This window comes from Pholcus phalangioides, unplaced genomic scaffold (assembly GCF_987345545.1).
Source record: "Pholcus phalangioides strain wild (caught in Gottingen) unplaced genomic scaffold, Ppha-v1.0 ptg000009l_1, whole genome shotgun sequence".
NCBI classification, from domain to species: Eukaryota; Metazoa; Arthropoda; class Arachnida; order Araneae; family Pholcidae; genus Pholcus; species Pholcus phalangioides.
Genome location: NW_028301602.1, coordinates 33,137,926 through 33,154,003, shown reverse-complemented (window position 1 = coordinate 33,154,003; position 16,078 = coordinate 33,137,926). Strand labels below are relative to the sequence as shown.

Sequence of the window (16,078 nt, the reverse complement as noted above, 5' to 3'; positions counted from 1 at the left end):
CGATAACTAATTTAATGGCTGCTAATACCCGGGATTAAATATATATCTACACACAACACCGTACTGGGCTATCATCATCATCATCATCATCGGCGTGGTCAGCATTTGAGGAGCACTTGAAAAAAGGGGGATTGGACGATTTATTTCATTTTTTTTTTTTGCTTTCCCCTCCCCTATAATGTCATCCACCCCCGCTTTTACATCCTCTTAAATTTCAACACCTCCGTCGAGCGACAAATAGACAAACGGGATCCATCCTTGATCGCATTCCATTCGGCTGGACTTCGGAAGCATCCGTATTCCCATTGGAGGATGAGTGACAAAAGGCGTGGCTTAGTGACGTTTGCTTTTTTTTTCTCTCTCTCTCTCTTCTCTCTCCTCCTTCCTATTTTCTCTTTCTCTCTCCGTCTCTATACACTTTTTACTACTTTTTTTTTTCCTATCTAAATCTCCCGCTGTGACGTCAAGGTGAGCAACTGAGCAACAACTCTCGGTGAGCGAGATTTTGAGGCTAGGCGATCTGTTGATGTTTCAGCATTTACTGTGAGCGGACGGTTTTTTTTTTCCCCCTCGTACATCAATAATCATTGAGACAGATTTGTTATCTTTTAAGCAAAAATAATAATAATAATAATAACATCGGCGTGAACAAATTAAAAAAGTGATCTTGACCAATTCCGACGAATTATCCTGAAGAAGAGAAGATATTTGATGTTTATCTGTGCATAATCATCAATTTGCATGTTCAAGTGATCTGGAATAATAGTCGGCGACACACCAGCCAGTAAGACAGTAATCCTATTAGCCCGGAGAGAGAGAGAGAGAGATCATCCGTAATTACAATCATTTTCGTTTAATAACTTGAGCGGGTTATCAAGTATCCGAAACTGCTGCACAACAACGGTAAGTACCTAATAATTCCTTGAAATCTGATTCCATGCTAATTCTGGACTTACGCGTAGATTTTGTTTCAATTCTCCAGTAATTACAAGTTTATTCTACTTATTTGTTTGATTCTTCTTTTTTTTGCGGACGAAACTAAAGATAACGCTTTCGTTATGGGGGAGAATTATTTTGGAATTATCATAAATGGATTGTAAAACTTCAGATGTATTCGATTTATGTAATTTTCTACTAGGTCTGGAACGGTACTGGGATGATAATTTTTTTTTTCAAGTGTTTCGCTGATCTTTTATAAACATAATTTAAAAACCATAATTAATTACAAAAATACAAATACAAAGGTCACAAGGATCCAACGGGGTATCCCAATGTGTAATTTTTATAGCACCTCCACCGTTGCACATGAGAACATCCTTTATTATATTTATCTTTAACATATTTTATTTATTTTCTGTTAATTATACTATTTTTATTCGTAACTACTATCTTTCTTTTTGTATTGTTTTTTTCCCCATCATATATCTAAAAATAATTTCACTGAACTATATTTTATAAACCCATTCATTGTAACAACCAGTATGGGACATTTCGTCTCCTTGGTTGCCAATGGAGGTGGCTGAAAAAATTATGCCCATAAAAAATATGGATGCCAAATAAGACCAAAATACAGCAACCCAATGTAAAACCATATATATCATCAAAAAAAAATTAATACTATATAATAGACTGCCTAAAAAATAGGTTATGGTTGTCTTAATCTAAGTATGAATAACTTCTCGCTTTATCCCATCTATGTCTATCGTACTTCGTAAACGTATCAATTGTGTTAGAATTCACGACCCCCGGAGGTGAGCTATTCCATTTATTAACAACCCTATTAGTGAAAAACTCCTTGATCTTTCGGATTCCTCTGGCATCTTGTATGATCGGCAAAAATCTTTATCACACATGAATCTTTAGTGCACACGAAATTTTCCACACAATAAGAATGAAATTAAAGTTTAAAAAAATTTATATAGTTGATAAATTTAAATTCTAATACTGTATATGCATTTCTCAAAAATGCTTTCAATCGATTATTTTCATCGTACATCGATTTAAATTTAAATAAGATAAAAAAAATGTATGTATAATTTTTAACAACCATTGTATAATTCCATAAAGTAAATAGCAGGCTATTACTACTACTAAAACGCACATGCGCCTCGCAACCCTCTTGTAGTAGTAGACCTAAGCTATGTAATCAACACAAATTAAAAGATTTAATTTCGATGATATGCACCCTAGCACGGGGTGCATATCATCAATCAATGCATTCTATAAATTTACTACAAAGAGCCCTTTTAAGATTCCAGCATATGGACTGTAGGATGTGGGGAACGTAACACCCCTGACCGAGGCGTCGGAATTGTTTTGGACCCGTGGATGCTCAACTTGAGTTTCTCGTTAGAAACTTTGATTCCTTAATCATTCCTCTCGCATGATATGAAATTCGGTAGGATGCTCGAACACCCACACCACCGCATTTCACGTATTTTACACATATTTTCAATCGTATATGCTATGCTAAGCCAACACAATGTTTTACAAATCTTATATAGGCCACTTGAATTATTATTTTCTTAATTTCAAATTAGTAAGCCTACTAAAAAAAAAATGTATTGTTAATACTGCACGCTTGATAAAATAAAATGACATTAATGTGATTCGATACAACTGATTTAAAATAAATCAAACTGTTTAGATCAGCGTTTCTCAATGACCAGAGGTGCTCTGCAAAGATGGAACAAGTAGTCCCTAGGCAGACATGAAAACTTATTATTCCTTTATTTGAAACATATAACAAAAACCACGTTGCTTTTGAGAGCAATACGTCAAAATAAAGGATTAAAAAATATTTTTGCTATTTTAGTTTTCATTAAGCAATATTTACTAGACTACCATGAAAAAGAAAACATTTCTGGGAAGAGGGGGGGGGGGGGGTTCTCCACTCAAGTGTCATTGCTTTGGGTATAATTTTCGACATCATTAAAGATAGTAATGTCAGAAATGTATTCAGATCAAATAGCGCGCTCAAAAAGAAGAAAGAAAGAAAGAAAACAAAAACACAAAGAAAATAGAAATTTTTGTGAATTTAGCCCAAGGGATTTTTTTGATGCGATTAACTTATATGTATTCGCATTAGTGTAGGCCTATAGAGTACAAATCTCTTTCTCCGGGTCACCAACGAGTGATAAAATCGATCGTTTTGCTTGAAAAAGTGCAAGGCCTATCATCATAAACGTTTAAGACTCACTGATTCCTCTTTTTTTCCCCCCAAATCTTTCTCCATTTGTATAACCTATCGGTGAATCAAATCAAAGAATCGACGTTATATGGGAAATCGCTGTTATCACAAATGCAAAGTTTCCCGACGTGCTCGAAATTTGTAAAGCGCGACTTTGATGATTACTGGCGAATTTTGTTTACGGATATGATTTTTGAATTCCATCGTCAGATCGATTTTATTAGTGATTTTTCTATATTTGATTATTGCACTATAAATTCTTCCTTTTCTTCGCTCTTCATTTCACTAGAAAATTTCTTTCTTCTGGGTACAATGAGCAATTTTTTAATCTCCCCTTTTCCATTCACTATAACATTTCTCCTATAATCACAGCAAAATATGTGGTTCGATTTAACATGAAAACAAATAAAAAAAATTTGAAATTCTATTTATGAGTTTTTATACTCTTTGGCCGGGTCTCTGCCTCACATTCCAATAAAACAAAATAATTAGGAAAATGAAATAAAAATATTAATAATTTGAAATTAATATTTAAATTTTTAGTAATTGATTATTATTGAATGATTAATTTTCCGACAGCCGTATAGTGTTGATGATTTTCTCAAATTTCTAATTAAACCTACAATTGACACAGCAGAAGCCGTATCTTTTTTAATGAAGTAAGCTCTGCTTTTCAGTAGGTGCAAAGTAAGGGGTGTAGGAAAAAGTGTTCCATTGAGAAATCAACTTTAAAAATATCCGAACTTGTCAATGCTAAAATAAGAGGATTTTAACGAGGCGAGGTATCTCGTCGATGCCGCTTAAATGGTTAAGTTGTCTGTGGCTTATGGAGAAACACAATCTCAAAGGTGCCCATCCGCAGCGAAAATGCGATCTCAAGGGAGTTGTTGTGTAAACCATGTTCCATGTTTGGATGTGAAAAGAAAGACCTGTCATCTAGCATTTTAATTTTTTTCTTTCGCTTTAAGCACTAAGTTTTTTCCCCCACATCGATTTGTGAATCCTTTTATAAAATTAAACCTTTTCGCTCCAGAGCTACATTTAATAGCTTTAAATGGTTCTAATGATTATTTTTCAGGTTAAGACTCGAGGTATGCGTAAGGGTAGACCTAACACTACACAAATAGTCCAAGTGAGGATATCGACTAAAATTAATTAATTTTTTTCTTAAAGGGAATTTCGACATACAATAAACACAAATGAATAAAAAAATATATTAATGGTTAATTTTGGCTCAGGTTTGAGCCAAAGGTTATTATAAATAATAATTGTAAGTATGTAATAATAACTTATTAAGTAATAAGTAAGAATTTTAATCGAATATTTTCAACTGATAATCATTCATAGCAAACGTATTATTGGTAACTATATAATAATAATTGATGGTAAAAAATATATTTATTCTATTCATTTCACACATCTATCTACTGAATGGATGTGAACAAACAAGGAAATAGTTTGAGAAAGGAAGGTCGCCCGAAGTAATTTTTTAACTTGGATCTTGTCTTATTTTTTTTAATTAATTATTTTAGGTAAATCACTGATTTCGAAACTAATTTCGATGTTCATACTGTTAATTTTTTTTTAATTTTGGAAAACTCCCAAATGGTACTGGTGAGGAAGGGGAAGACGATGTTTCCCGTATAAGAAAAACGCTGTTCCCAGCGGAGACAGTGCATTTTGGTCTGAAACTCCCATCTAACTCAGTTTGAAACTGAAATTATGATGTCCCCAGTTTTTTATTGAATCGATTTGCATATCCCCATATCAAAATATTGATCCGAAATTTTTTTTCCATAGTCACTTTTCTGAAATGTTATGTAGGCTTATGGGAACATAATTTAAGCCATCTAATCGGTTTAGTCAAATTGATCAAGTTAAATTGAAAAATTTCAATAAAAATTTTAATCGGATTGATCGAGTCGATTAACTCAACTGAAATTTTTAACTGTGATTAACAATTGATCGATTAGCTGACTCGACATATTATAGGCCTACCTATGAAACAAAAAGTATGAAGTTGGTTTCGAAAATTTTTACATCTAACAGAAAAGCACATGGTTTTAGCAAAAGAGCATTTAACTGACAAACCTGTGAAGGATATTGATGCCAGCACCATATATCATATAAGCAATATATAGAAAATACTTCCATCATTATAGATAGAGCAAAAATTTAAACACAGAATCCGAAAATTTTAAAATACTTGGAAATATAAAAATTGAAATATTTGTTGTTTGGTCAATTTCCGAACACCATTCCTTTGAAAAACATTTTTGCACACCCAGATTTACTCATTGAATTCTGTCTGCTAAGTTACAATTGTTGTAAAAAAATTTTGTAGTTGCAAAATATAATTTCATTCACAATTCTTAGTCTACTTTCTGTGTGTGTGTAAGAGCTTCCAAATTATTATTTTTTATCACTTAGCTCTGAGATACTGTATAGAGAATTTAGAACTTCATAAAATCTAATTAACTAAAAAATTTTCACGATTAAAAATCGGTATAAATGCCAGGAAATATTAACTTGCTCCACTGGTCCTATGATTGAGTGCATTGTTGGGGAAAAAGGTCGCAGTCCTTTAATCATGAAGTTATTCATTTATTTTAACATTGGCAATCACGGATAATGGGTATTTTATATTTATAATCTTATTATCTCTTTTTATCTTCACTTGATAAATTAAGTTTCAATATTTTTTCTATCAAAAACTCAGTTTTTTTTCATGATTCATTTTTACTCGTGCAGTATATTTTATAAATGGTCATTCAATAAAATATACTGCACGAGTAAAAATGAGTCATGAAAAACTGAGTTTTGATAGAAAAAATATTGAAATTTATTTTATCAAGTGAAGTTTCAATTAAAAGAAAATTAAGTTTTGCTCTGCACGGGTACAATCGGACACAGATTTAACGCCACCATCTATTTTGCATAATTCTGGCGGGCACTATAACAAATTTACGGTTATATCGAATCTCTGTTTCACACGTGTAATGCCTACAAATGGAAGATTTGTTCACTGAAAATTTCTGAGACTGAGGGGGTTTGGCGCGACATGGAGGAAGGAGGGGGTGCTACAGTGGGGTTCGGTTGTATCGGGTCTAGGTCAATTCGTCGCGATCAACTTGTCGCACGACAATTCGTCGCAATCAATTTGTCGCAGCGTCAATTCGTCGTGCTACAAACTCGTCGCGGTACAAATTTGTCGCAGAGTCAGTTCGTCGCGGTACAAATTTGTCGCAGAGTCAGTTCGTCGCGGTGAAAATTTGTCGCAGACTCATTTCGTCGCGGTACAAATTTGTCGCAGAGTCAGTTCGTCGCGGTACAAATTTGTCGCAGAATCAGTTCGTCGCGGTACGAATTTGTCGCAGAATCAGTTCGTCGCGGTACAAATTTGTCGCAGAGTCAGTACGCCGATCAAATAAATTTTCAAAATTAAATTTTCACCGTATAAGCCGCACTCCCGCTTTCTGGCGGGATCTCCATTTCTCGCAGCGAGGGGCGTTGGGCGAACACACCAAGATGATAAATTACGATAAAATAAATTTTCAAAATTAAATTTTCACCGTATAAGCCGCACTCCCGCTTTCTGGCGGGAACTCCATTTCTCACAGCGAGTGGCGTTGGGCGAACACACCAAGATGATAAATTACGATAAAATAAATTTTCAAAATTAAATTTTCACCGTATAAGCCGCACTCCCGCTTTCTGGCGGGATCTCCATTTCTCGCAGCGAGTGGCGTTGGGCGAACACACCAAGATGATAAATTACGATAAAATAAATTTTCAAAATTAAATTTTCACCGTATAAGCCGCACTCCCGCTTTCTGGCGGGATCTCCATTTCTCACAGCGAGTGGCGTTGGGCGAACACACCAAGATGATAAATTACGATAAAATAAATTTTCAAAATTAAATTTTCACCGTATAAGCCGCACTCCCGCTTTCTGGCGGGATCTCCATTTCTCGCAGCGAGTGGCGTTGGGCGAACACACCAAGATGATAAATTACGATAAAATAAATTTTCAAAATTAAATTTTCACCGTATAAGCCGCACTCCCGCTTTCTGGCGGGATCTCCATTTCTCGCAGCGAGGGGTGTTGCGGGAACACACCAAGATGATAAATTAGGATCAATGCCCATCCCAAAGCACAATTTGCCTAAGGGGTCATTCAAGTATTACGTCAGGATCGGGGAGGGAGTTTCGGATTTGTTGACTTTTGATGGCGGGGGGGGGGGGGGGTTGAAGGTCGCTTACGTCATCAACCACCCCTTTTTGAAGATATGAAATATTCTAAGCTTCTGGTGAAATTTTGCTGACGGGGGAGGGGATGGGGGTCAGTGTTTTGCTGATTTTTGCTGACAAGGGGGAGGGGGTCAAAAATGGCTGAAAATCTGCTCACGTAATACTTGAATGGCCCTAATTCACTATTGAATATGTATCTGCCATGTAGGGAATACATCTTTGAGGAATTTTTTACCGACAATATATCTAAGGCTAGCATTACACTATGAAAGTGTTCTAAAAGTCCTTTTATAAAACTTGAAAAATTCAACCAATAAGATTATCGGTTGCATTTGCTCGAATGTAACCTATGAACTTTATTGGTTGGATTTTTTGAGTTTTTAACTTGAGCAACTTATCCGGTGCAAATTAAATTTTGAAAATGTATGTGATCGCAATTTATCATCTCGGTGTGCGCCCCAACTCCCCTCGCTACGAGTAATGCAAATCTCGAGAGAAAGCGACAAGTGTGGCTTATCCGGTGAAAATGAAATATTAATTAAATTAAATTATTAATTATTTCAGGTTCTTGTGGAGATACTGTAGTGGTTAATGTTGGTGGGAGTCTCGATTCCACATGGGACAGATACAAGTTTACACTTAAAGACAGCCTCCGCTGTACTGTAATTTGGGGAATATCATAAACACCGACATTTTTTTACAGAATTTTAAAATTTTATCATAGAAAAAATGATTTTTTTAACATTTACAATAATTAAATAATAAAACATTAATATCAATTGTAATTTTAATTTCGATGTAATTTCGATGATTTTTTTCGAAATGACAAAAAAAAAAATTTAGTAAACTGTGTGCATTTCTTGATGGAAAAAAACTTTTCTTCATGTTTATTTTTTCACGTATGAGACAAAAAAACCTACATACAGATCGCGTGACGAGTTGACTCTGCGATAAATTGACGTCCCGACGAATTGGTTACACGACAAATTGTCACTGCGACGAATTTGTACCGCGACGAATTGGCTCTGCGACGAATTTGTACCGCGACGAATTGGCTCTGCGACGAATTTGTACCGCGACGAATTTGTATCGCGACGAATTTGTACCGCGACGAATTTGTATCGCGACGAATTGGCTCTGCGACGAATTTGTACCGCGACGAATTGGCACTGCGACAAATTGATGCGCGACGAGTTGAGCGCGACAAGTTGATTGCGACAAATTGACCGGCTACGGGTTGTATCTTTAGAATAGTGCTTGTCAAAGTATGCGTCGCGGCTTCTAGGGCATCACCAACCTTTCTCAGGGGTGTCGCAGCAAGCTGGAGATATTGATTTTCTTTCCTATTTATGCTTTGGAGTGGTTATATTACATGGGAAAATATCTACCAAACTATTCTGGGAAGCCGCGGGTGAACCATGAATTGGGTAAGAAAGTCGTTTAGCCACTGCTTTAATTGTGCAATGTGATAAAATGCTTTATCAGACAACACATTTTTACGTTTTAAATTTTTTTTAGTGACATTTTTTAATGAAATTTTATTTAACAATGTTTATCATGGAGAAATGCGTAATTTTGAAACTTTATCAACGCTCAAATAGTTACAGAATGTTTTAATGAATTTTCCCAAAAAGAAAAACAATATGAAGCACATGCACCGGGTAAGCGTTATAGTAAAATCAGCGATTCCCAGACGGTATGCCATAAAATTAGTCAAAGATACCATCAGTCTGATGGTAGTCCCCAAAATATCTGATGCCATGAGATATTTTGGGGACGCAATGATATTGAAAGTAATAATGAAGCTGCAATTCCAAACCGGTGTCTCACAGCAATTCAAGCTGCCACCGAAGTTCTTCGATACCGGGCAGGAGTGGCTACGAGAATTAAAATATTAAAATGGCAATCTCATTCCAAAAACGGTATTTTTGCAGTAAAAAGTTTGGGAATCCCTTGACAAAGCATTTACAGTCAAACCTCTCTTTCTCGAAACCTATTTTTCGAAAAACTCTATACCTCGAAAAATAAAATAATCCTTGCATTTGCAGTTCTAAATCAATGCGTTTTCATCTCTCTGTCTCGAAGAAATTTTCGAAAAACCCTTTATCTCGAAGGCCAAGCCCAATGATGGTAAAAAGAAAACACGAATATTCCTTTCCTTTCGGGTAAAATCTAGCTTTTCTTCGGAAGTGAAAGAAACTGATAGAAAGGGTTGGTTATTCGTACAGTCCATTGTGTTTGATGTATCTTGTCAATCATAGACGATACTATGATTGACGGGGGGGGGGGGGGGGGTTGAATGAAATGTGGATAGCTTTTTCAGCATAGCAAAAAGTCAGCCAACAGAAAACATAAATTTGCTTCACGAAAGCTGCGGATTTGGAATCAGTCATCTCAGTGATGATGATGATCAGATCTGGTGGGCTCACTTGAATTTCAATGATTCTCAGAACAAAACTGAAGATGAAATTTCAGAACATTAGGACATGCGTTTTTAGTAATGTCCTGGACTACTAAAACACTTGAAGCTAGAAATTTAATTTCCCGATTTTGTGGAAATAATTTGCGACAAACTTTCAGCACCTTAACTGATACCGAATATATGGACGACTCGAGTAACGAAAATACACCGAAAAATGCTCCAGAGGAATAAGAAAAATGCTAAACAAATGCTGTGAAAATGCTGCGTCGTTTTCTGGGCAAACTGAGATAAAAGGGCTCGAAATATTTGCAGTTCTTGCTGGTATAGATGAATTTGTGAAGGCTCAGAGCTCAAAGAACAAAAAATATGCATCAATCCAAGCTTACGGATTATTTTAAATAAAGTGTTAAATAAAATTTTAATTGTAAAAAAAAAACCGAACGTATAATCAGTGTATTTGCATAGTGTGATTGAACATTTTGAACAATAATTTCGTTAGTATGTAGTAGTAAATATTACGGTATTTTTATAGTTTTTATCAATCGAGTTTTTTGCCATTTCTGGCGTGTTTTTCCTTTCTTACTCAAGAGAGAGAGACAGAAAACTCTATTTCTCAAGACCTCATTATCTCGAAATTTTTTTCAGTATCGTCAGTTTCGAGATAGAGAGATTTGACTGTATCCATATATATTAAAAAATTTTCATTGAAGTTTCACAGGAGGTCCTTGTTAACTTCACTTTACTTGAATAAATCCGTCTCCCCAATATTTCCTAAACTTTTTTTAGGAAATAGCTTAATGTACGGAATTTTGTGTCAATTAATAATCATTACATTTTCATAAGAACTTAACATAAATATTACTAGTACATATTTTTTGTGGGGTTGGTTTATTTGATAAAAGAATGCTTAAAATTCGACTTTTAAAATACAGTTGTTCAATAAGCAATTTATTTTCAATTCCAGTAATGGAAATAATCACAATTGTTTGAGACCCATGGAAGACCTATGCACGCCTCACGAAACACAGTTTAAAGAAACACTGTCTTACTCATCTCCAATAGAACTTTTTTTTTCTTTACCGGATGTTAGCGTAAAGAGTTATTGCACATCCTTATCAGAGATTTGCATATATTTTCACATTAATGTGTGAAAAAGAATGATTTAGCTAAACGTTTATGCATTAATTTCTGTGATTTCGCCGTGTGTACGATGATATCAATACAGATTTCAGGCCATCTCACAATTACAATAAGGTTGAATCCCCATAATATATATAATACAATAAACTAACATCAATTGTATAATAAAAAAGGTATTTAGTGGGGCGTAACGCAAGCATATATGTATTAAAAAAAGCGTATGTGAAGTAGGAAATACGCTTTGACACATTAAAAAGTGGGGAGAGCGTTTGTTGAAAGGATCAATAATTTTTTTTTTCTCACGCATTGCGAACGTGTGAACATCGATAGTTAATTAAATGTATCCGATTATAGACAGATTTATGTTCCGTTACAAATGGGTGCTTGTTCGATGTGGTCCATCATTGAAGATAATTTATAGCCTCTACTATACGAGAACCCATCTTTCAAATAACGGCAATTTGGGAATATCGCGCTGTATCTCTTTGCATAAAAACAGACTGCATTTGAATCATTCTGGCAGTCAGTGATGAAATTGTTCAAGATAGGAGTTTTTGAACCCTGGGTCCTTTGAGAGATTTCAAGGGGATCTGTGAGCTTGGATGAGAAAAAAATTAACTAATTAAACAATTACATTGAAAATTATTTCGTATAGGGGATCCTTGGCTTTCATTTTATTGGCACGGTGTGGGGGGGGGGGGGGGTCCATGGAACACAAAAGGTTAAGAACCCTTTGTTTAAAAAAAAATCGAGCTGCTAGTCAATTGACTGAAATGAAATCCGTTATTCGTTTCCTGAAATTTGATGCCGATCCATCGCTTTATAGCGATCTGAACAGTGCAAATGTCATGAAATGATGAAAAGCTCCATTAATGGGCGCATAGGCGTACGCAGGATTTTCCCAAGGATGGGGAAGGTTAAAAATTTTTTTTTCTTCTGAAAAGAGAGGTTTTTACGTTTTTTTTCACTGCAAAAAAACACTATAATTTCGGCTCGGGTACGGTTAGACCCCGCCTCCCCTTTTGCGCACGTCAATAAATGGGTGAGATTTTTAAAGGAATGTTATAAGAACATGTGAATAATGCTGTTTCAAAGGCACACGCAAATTCATCGGTAGACAGCCGCTTCGAGAATGGTTCCTGGTGCATGGGGCCGCAACTGGATGCTCGGGCCAAGCATGTGATTTTGTGACACCGTGAGGTTGTAAAAGCGAAATGAATTAGAAAATTCGGTGCTCTCAGTGAGTGGTCTTGCTCCTGGGAACAGAAAATTCATCTGCCCCTCCCAGTTACGGTGATGAACCTGGTTCTCTTGGTTATCTTTGAACAATGTTGTTCGTTTGTGAACCTTGGCAGCAGCCTACTCATGCCATTCACACCATATATATATAGGTGTGACGGGGATGTTTATCACACTTTTTACCTTTCCAGAAAAATTCTGGTATATAATTAAAATCAATCCAAATATTTGACGTGTCTACGTCAAGTTTGAACAATTGGCATACAATGAAAAATTGAATTTTCTGGATGTTATGCCGAAACTTGTATTTGGAAAGAAAAGGGATTTGTGTGTTTCTCGTCCGGGAGTCGAACCCGGGTCATCTTGCGTAACGAGCAAGTGCACTAACCATGCAAGAGGGAGCCTGGTATGCAAGGGGAGCCGGGCTCGATTCCCGGAGGATAGAGACACACATAAATCACTTTTCTTCCCAAATACTAGTTTCGGCATAACATCCAGAAAATTCAATTTCTTATTATGTTTCGGGCCGAAAAAAATACCGTCTTTTAATACAATTGGCATATACTAGAGCTGTTTTGCGAATATGCAAAATCACTCTTTAAATGAAATATAAATTTTTGAAAATTTCTTGTCAAGTGTGACAACCAACCCCATACACGGGGCAAGTTGTCAAAGACCATGACGTACGTTGTTTGAAATCCCAGGTTGCGGTCTCCGGCCTTTATGTACCACACTGGACGCACGTGCAATTTTTCTCCCTAGTCATTGGGTTCAGCTATCAATTTTAGTCAAATGGCTTGTATGTTGCATTGAGTTGATGGCTGTCTTCATGGGGAGAACGACGCGAGGGATTCGATACTTGCGAGCACAGGGCGATCGCTATAAATATTTGCTAACTTTTCCGACACAACTATGCCTCTTTTCAGGTAACGGGAGTAAGGTTGTTAATATCAGTCGGGAGTTGTTAGCGGTTCTATCTATCTATCTGTCGCACAACATTAATTATATATTCACACTCATTATAAAACATTGAAAGTGATAGAACTAAATTAGCTTTATGAAACTGATCACGAGTTTTACCTTGTTCAACTCTATTTTATTTTCAATATGCCCATCAGCCCATCACATTGGGGGAAAAAATTGAAATAATTGATTACTTAAGTTTATATAGTTTTTTATATATCCTATTTCTTGTGCTTGTTACACTCGAAAATTATGAGTAGTGATAATGTAATTAAACTTCAGTTTATCTGAATTTTACTTTGTGGCAGCTTTTGAATAGTAATTTTGTGACAAGCGTTACCACTTGTACACACACAGTGGTGTCTTAACAGAAAGTGGGGGTTAGGGTACAGCGGATCCCGTACTGCACAGGCTGATATAAGAGAATTCAGCCAAATTATTGAGAATTTTTATTAATACACACACATGCAACTTTTTCAATAAATGAATTCGAGGGGCTCCAATGAAAGCTCGGGGCCCCCATGCCCCTTGACTCACTTTTGAAATCAACGCTGAGAGAATGTACTAGATTATTCCCTGAAATCGCGTAATTTCTCAGGCTACATTGAAATAAATTTTATAAATTTTCACTGTAATATAAACTACTATATATTCCTTCATTTTTCATATATATTGAGAAAAATCAACTGAAGGTAAACCAACACACTCTAATTCCCGTAAGGGTTAAGTTGTCACGTGAGAAAGCTAACCTCGTTTCGTCTGGGACAACTAGCCCCAGATCCACATGGCTAAAAACTTAATCCAAAACAATCTTTTTTGTTAACAAGGAAGTTTGCAACTAGACACACTCGATCAATGAAGGGGCATGTCATTGAAATAAAACAAAAAGTGAGGCAATGAAAATTACTAATCTCCAGCTAAAATTCAGAAACATCTTTCTAAAACTTTACGAAAGTGTGCTAAGGAAACGAATATACTATGAAGAAGAAGAAAATCCCCTTAATTAGATGAACAAAGTGTACCATTATGGACATTGGGCACCTTGATCATTTGATCATTTTTGTCGCACCGCGGTCATTTTCTGCACACGAGGGCTAATTATACCGGGACCTACAATTTATTGCCGATTCCGAACGGCAGGCTTGTTTTTCATACTCATCGAGACGTTGGTGCGCTAACCCCTCGATGGGGGACTCCCTGCGGTAGCAATTTTTGCTGAGGTCAAGTCGCCGTTTTTTGTTGTACCCCTGTGTCAGGAAAGTTTTCTGACAAGGACGAACTGGGTATCGAACTCGCGACACCTCTAAACATCCTTTGGCACTTTAGGCGAGCATCTTATCGACCGGGCTACCGCGCCCTCCATAATAGATAAATTGTATTGTGATAATTATCACAATAAATACCCAGTCCCCCCCCCCCCAACTCCACACATCTAGTGATGAAACTCTCTGCCAATCTTGCCGTCAAGAAGCTAATAACAAACCTTTTTTCCCAGGCAGCGGGCAGCTCAATCCCTTGATAATTCTTGCCGTATAAGGCCGGCATTACACTTTAAAAGTTTTAGAAAAGTTATTTTATAAAACGTGAAAATGCCGCCAATAAGAGCATCGGTTACATTAGCTCGAATGTAACCGATGCTCTTATTGGCTGTTTTTTTTTTCAAGTTTTGTAAAAGGTATTTTATCAAACTTTTATAGCGTAATCCCGCCCTAAGATACAGAATGTGCACAATTTTAACGAAAATAAGTCTTTTTGCATGCAAGAGCTGGCGATAGACACTGCATTTGACAAAATTATGAACGCGTACGAAAAAAAAATATTATAGAATGGTCTTCACACTAAAAATAAGCAAACGTGAGAATCCGTGAAACTAGGCAAACTCGATTAGAACAATATCGAAGATTCCAAGAAATATTTTGGTTATAACCGAGATGTCGTTACAACCAACGTTGACGTTTTCAAGACCCTTTATTTGACGAAAAATATAATCGGAGGCATCAAAACTTTGCATGAAATTTTTATTTCCTTATGATTGCGGGGGGGGGGGGGGGTGTGACCAGTTTGACTGAGCAAAATACGGGAAAATGGGATAATTAATACATGACATTACCGCTTGTTGCGAAACATGATGCCAAATGTCGACGAAATTACCAAATATTTGTTATAACCAACACCCCCTTGGCGGGAAAAACAATGATAAAGCAAATCTAAATGAAAAAAACCCGGCATATGAGATGAATATTTATAGTTATATTCATAATACAATTTATAAATTATGTAAATTACCTTCATTCATGATTATAGTAAATATTGAAAATCGAAGCAAACTTCGTTGAAAAAACGGGACATTTTTTTAAAAAATGGTCGGGAAGGAAAAAATACGAGAATGCTTTTTATAATGGTCAGTGAGCAAGTCGGAACGTCAAACATATTGTTTTCAACGTTAGGCATAAATAGAAAACAGACAAACATTCAAAATGGACGCGATCAGCTCTAAGCTTAGGAATTTCTTAAAGAAAAACCATTGAAACTAAAAAAAAAACCATTTGACAAAAAAGTTGTCGTTATACCCAAGGTGGCTGTTTTTCATCAACGTTATAAGTAAGTTTCATTAACATTACTCTCTGTGGGAATCAGTCCAAACCGCCATATTGATGATATAGCCGATGTGCCGTTACAACCGAGGTCGTTTTAACCGAGTTTGACTATTTCATAATATACTCCATATCTCTGTATATCTTTTCACTCCCACCATACTCTACCTCCTAACCACATGTTTTGATTCGATCGGGAATTTTTTCACGTTTTCCATTTTCGTAATTTCTTGATGTCACTGAATTTTGAAAATATCCGGAAGTAAGCTTATGATTTCT

General features: G+C 36.0%; 1 protein-coding gene across 1 annotated transcript in view; it reads left to right on the top strand.

The window, feature by feature from the left end:
• Window positions 1-457: 457 nt before the first annotated feature.
• LOC149082850 (uncharacterized) overlaps window positions 458-16,078 on the top strand; it is a 53,510-nt gene continuing 37,889 nt past the window's right edge. The window contains exon 1 of the mRNA XM_089236905.1: window positions 458-903. The gene's annotated coding sequence lies outside the window, so the exon portion shown is untranslated. The remainder of the gene's footprint in view (window positions 904-16,078) is intronic.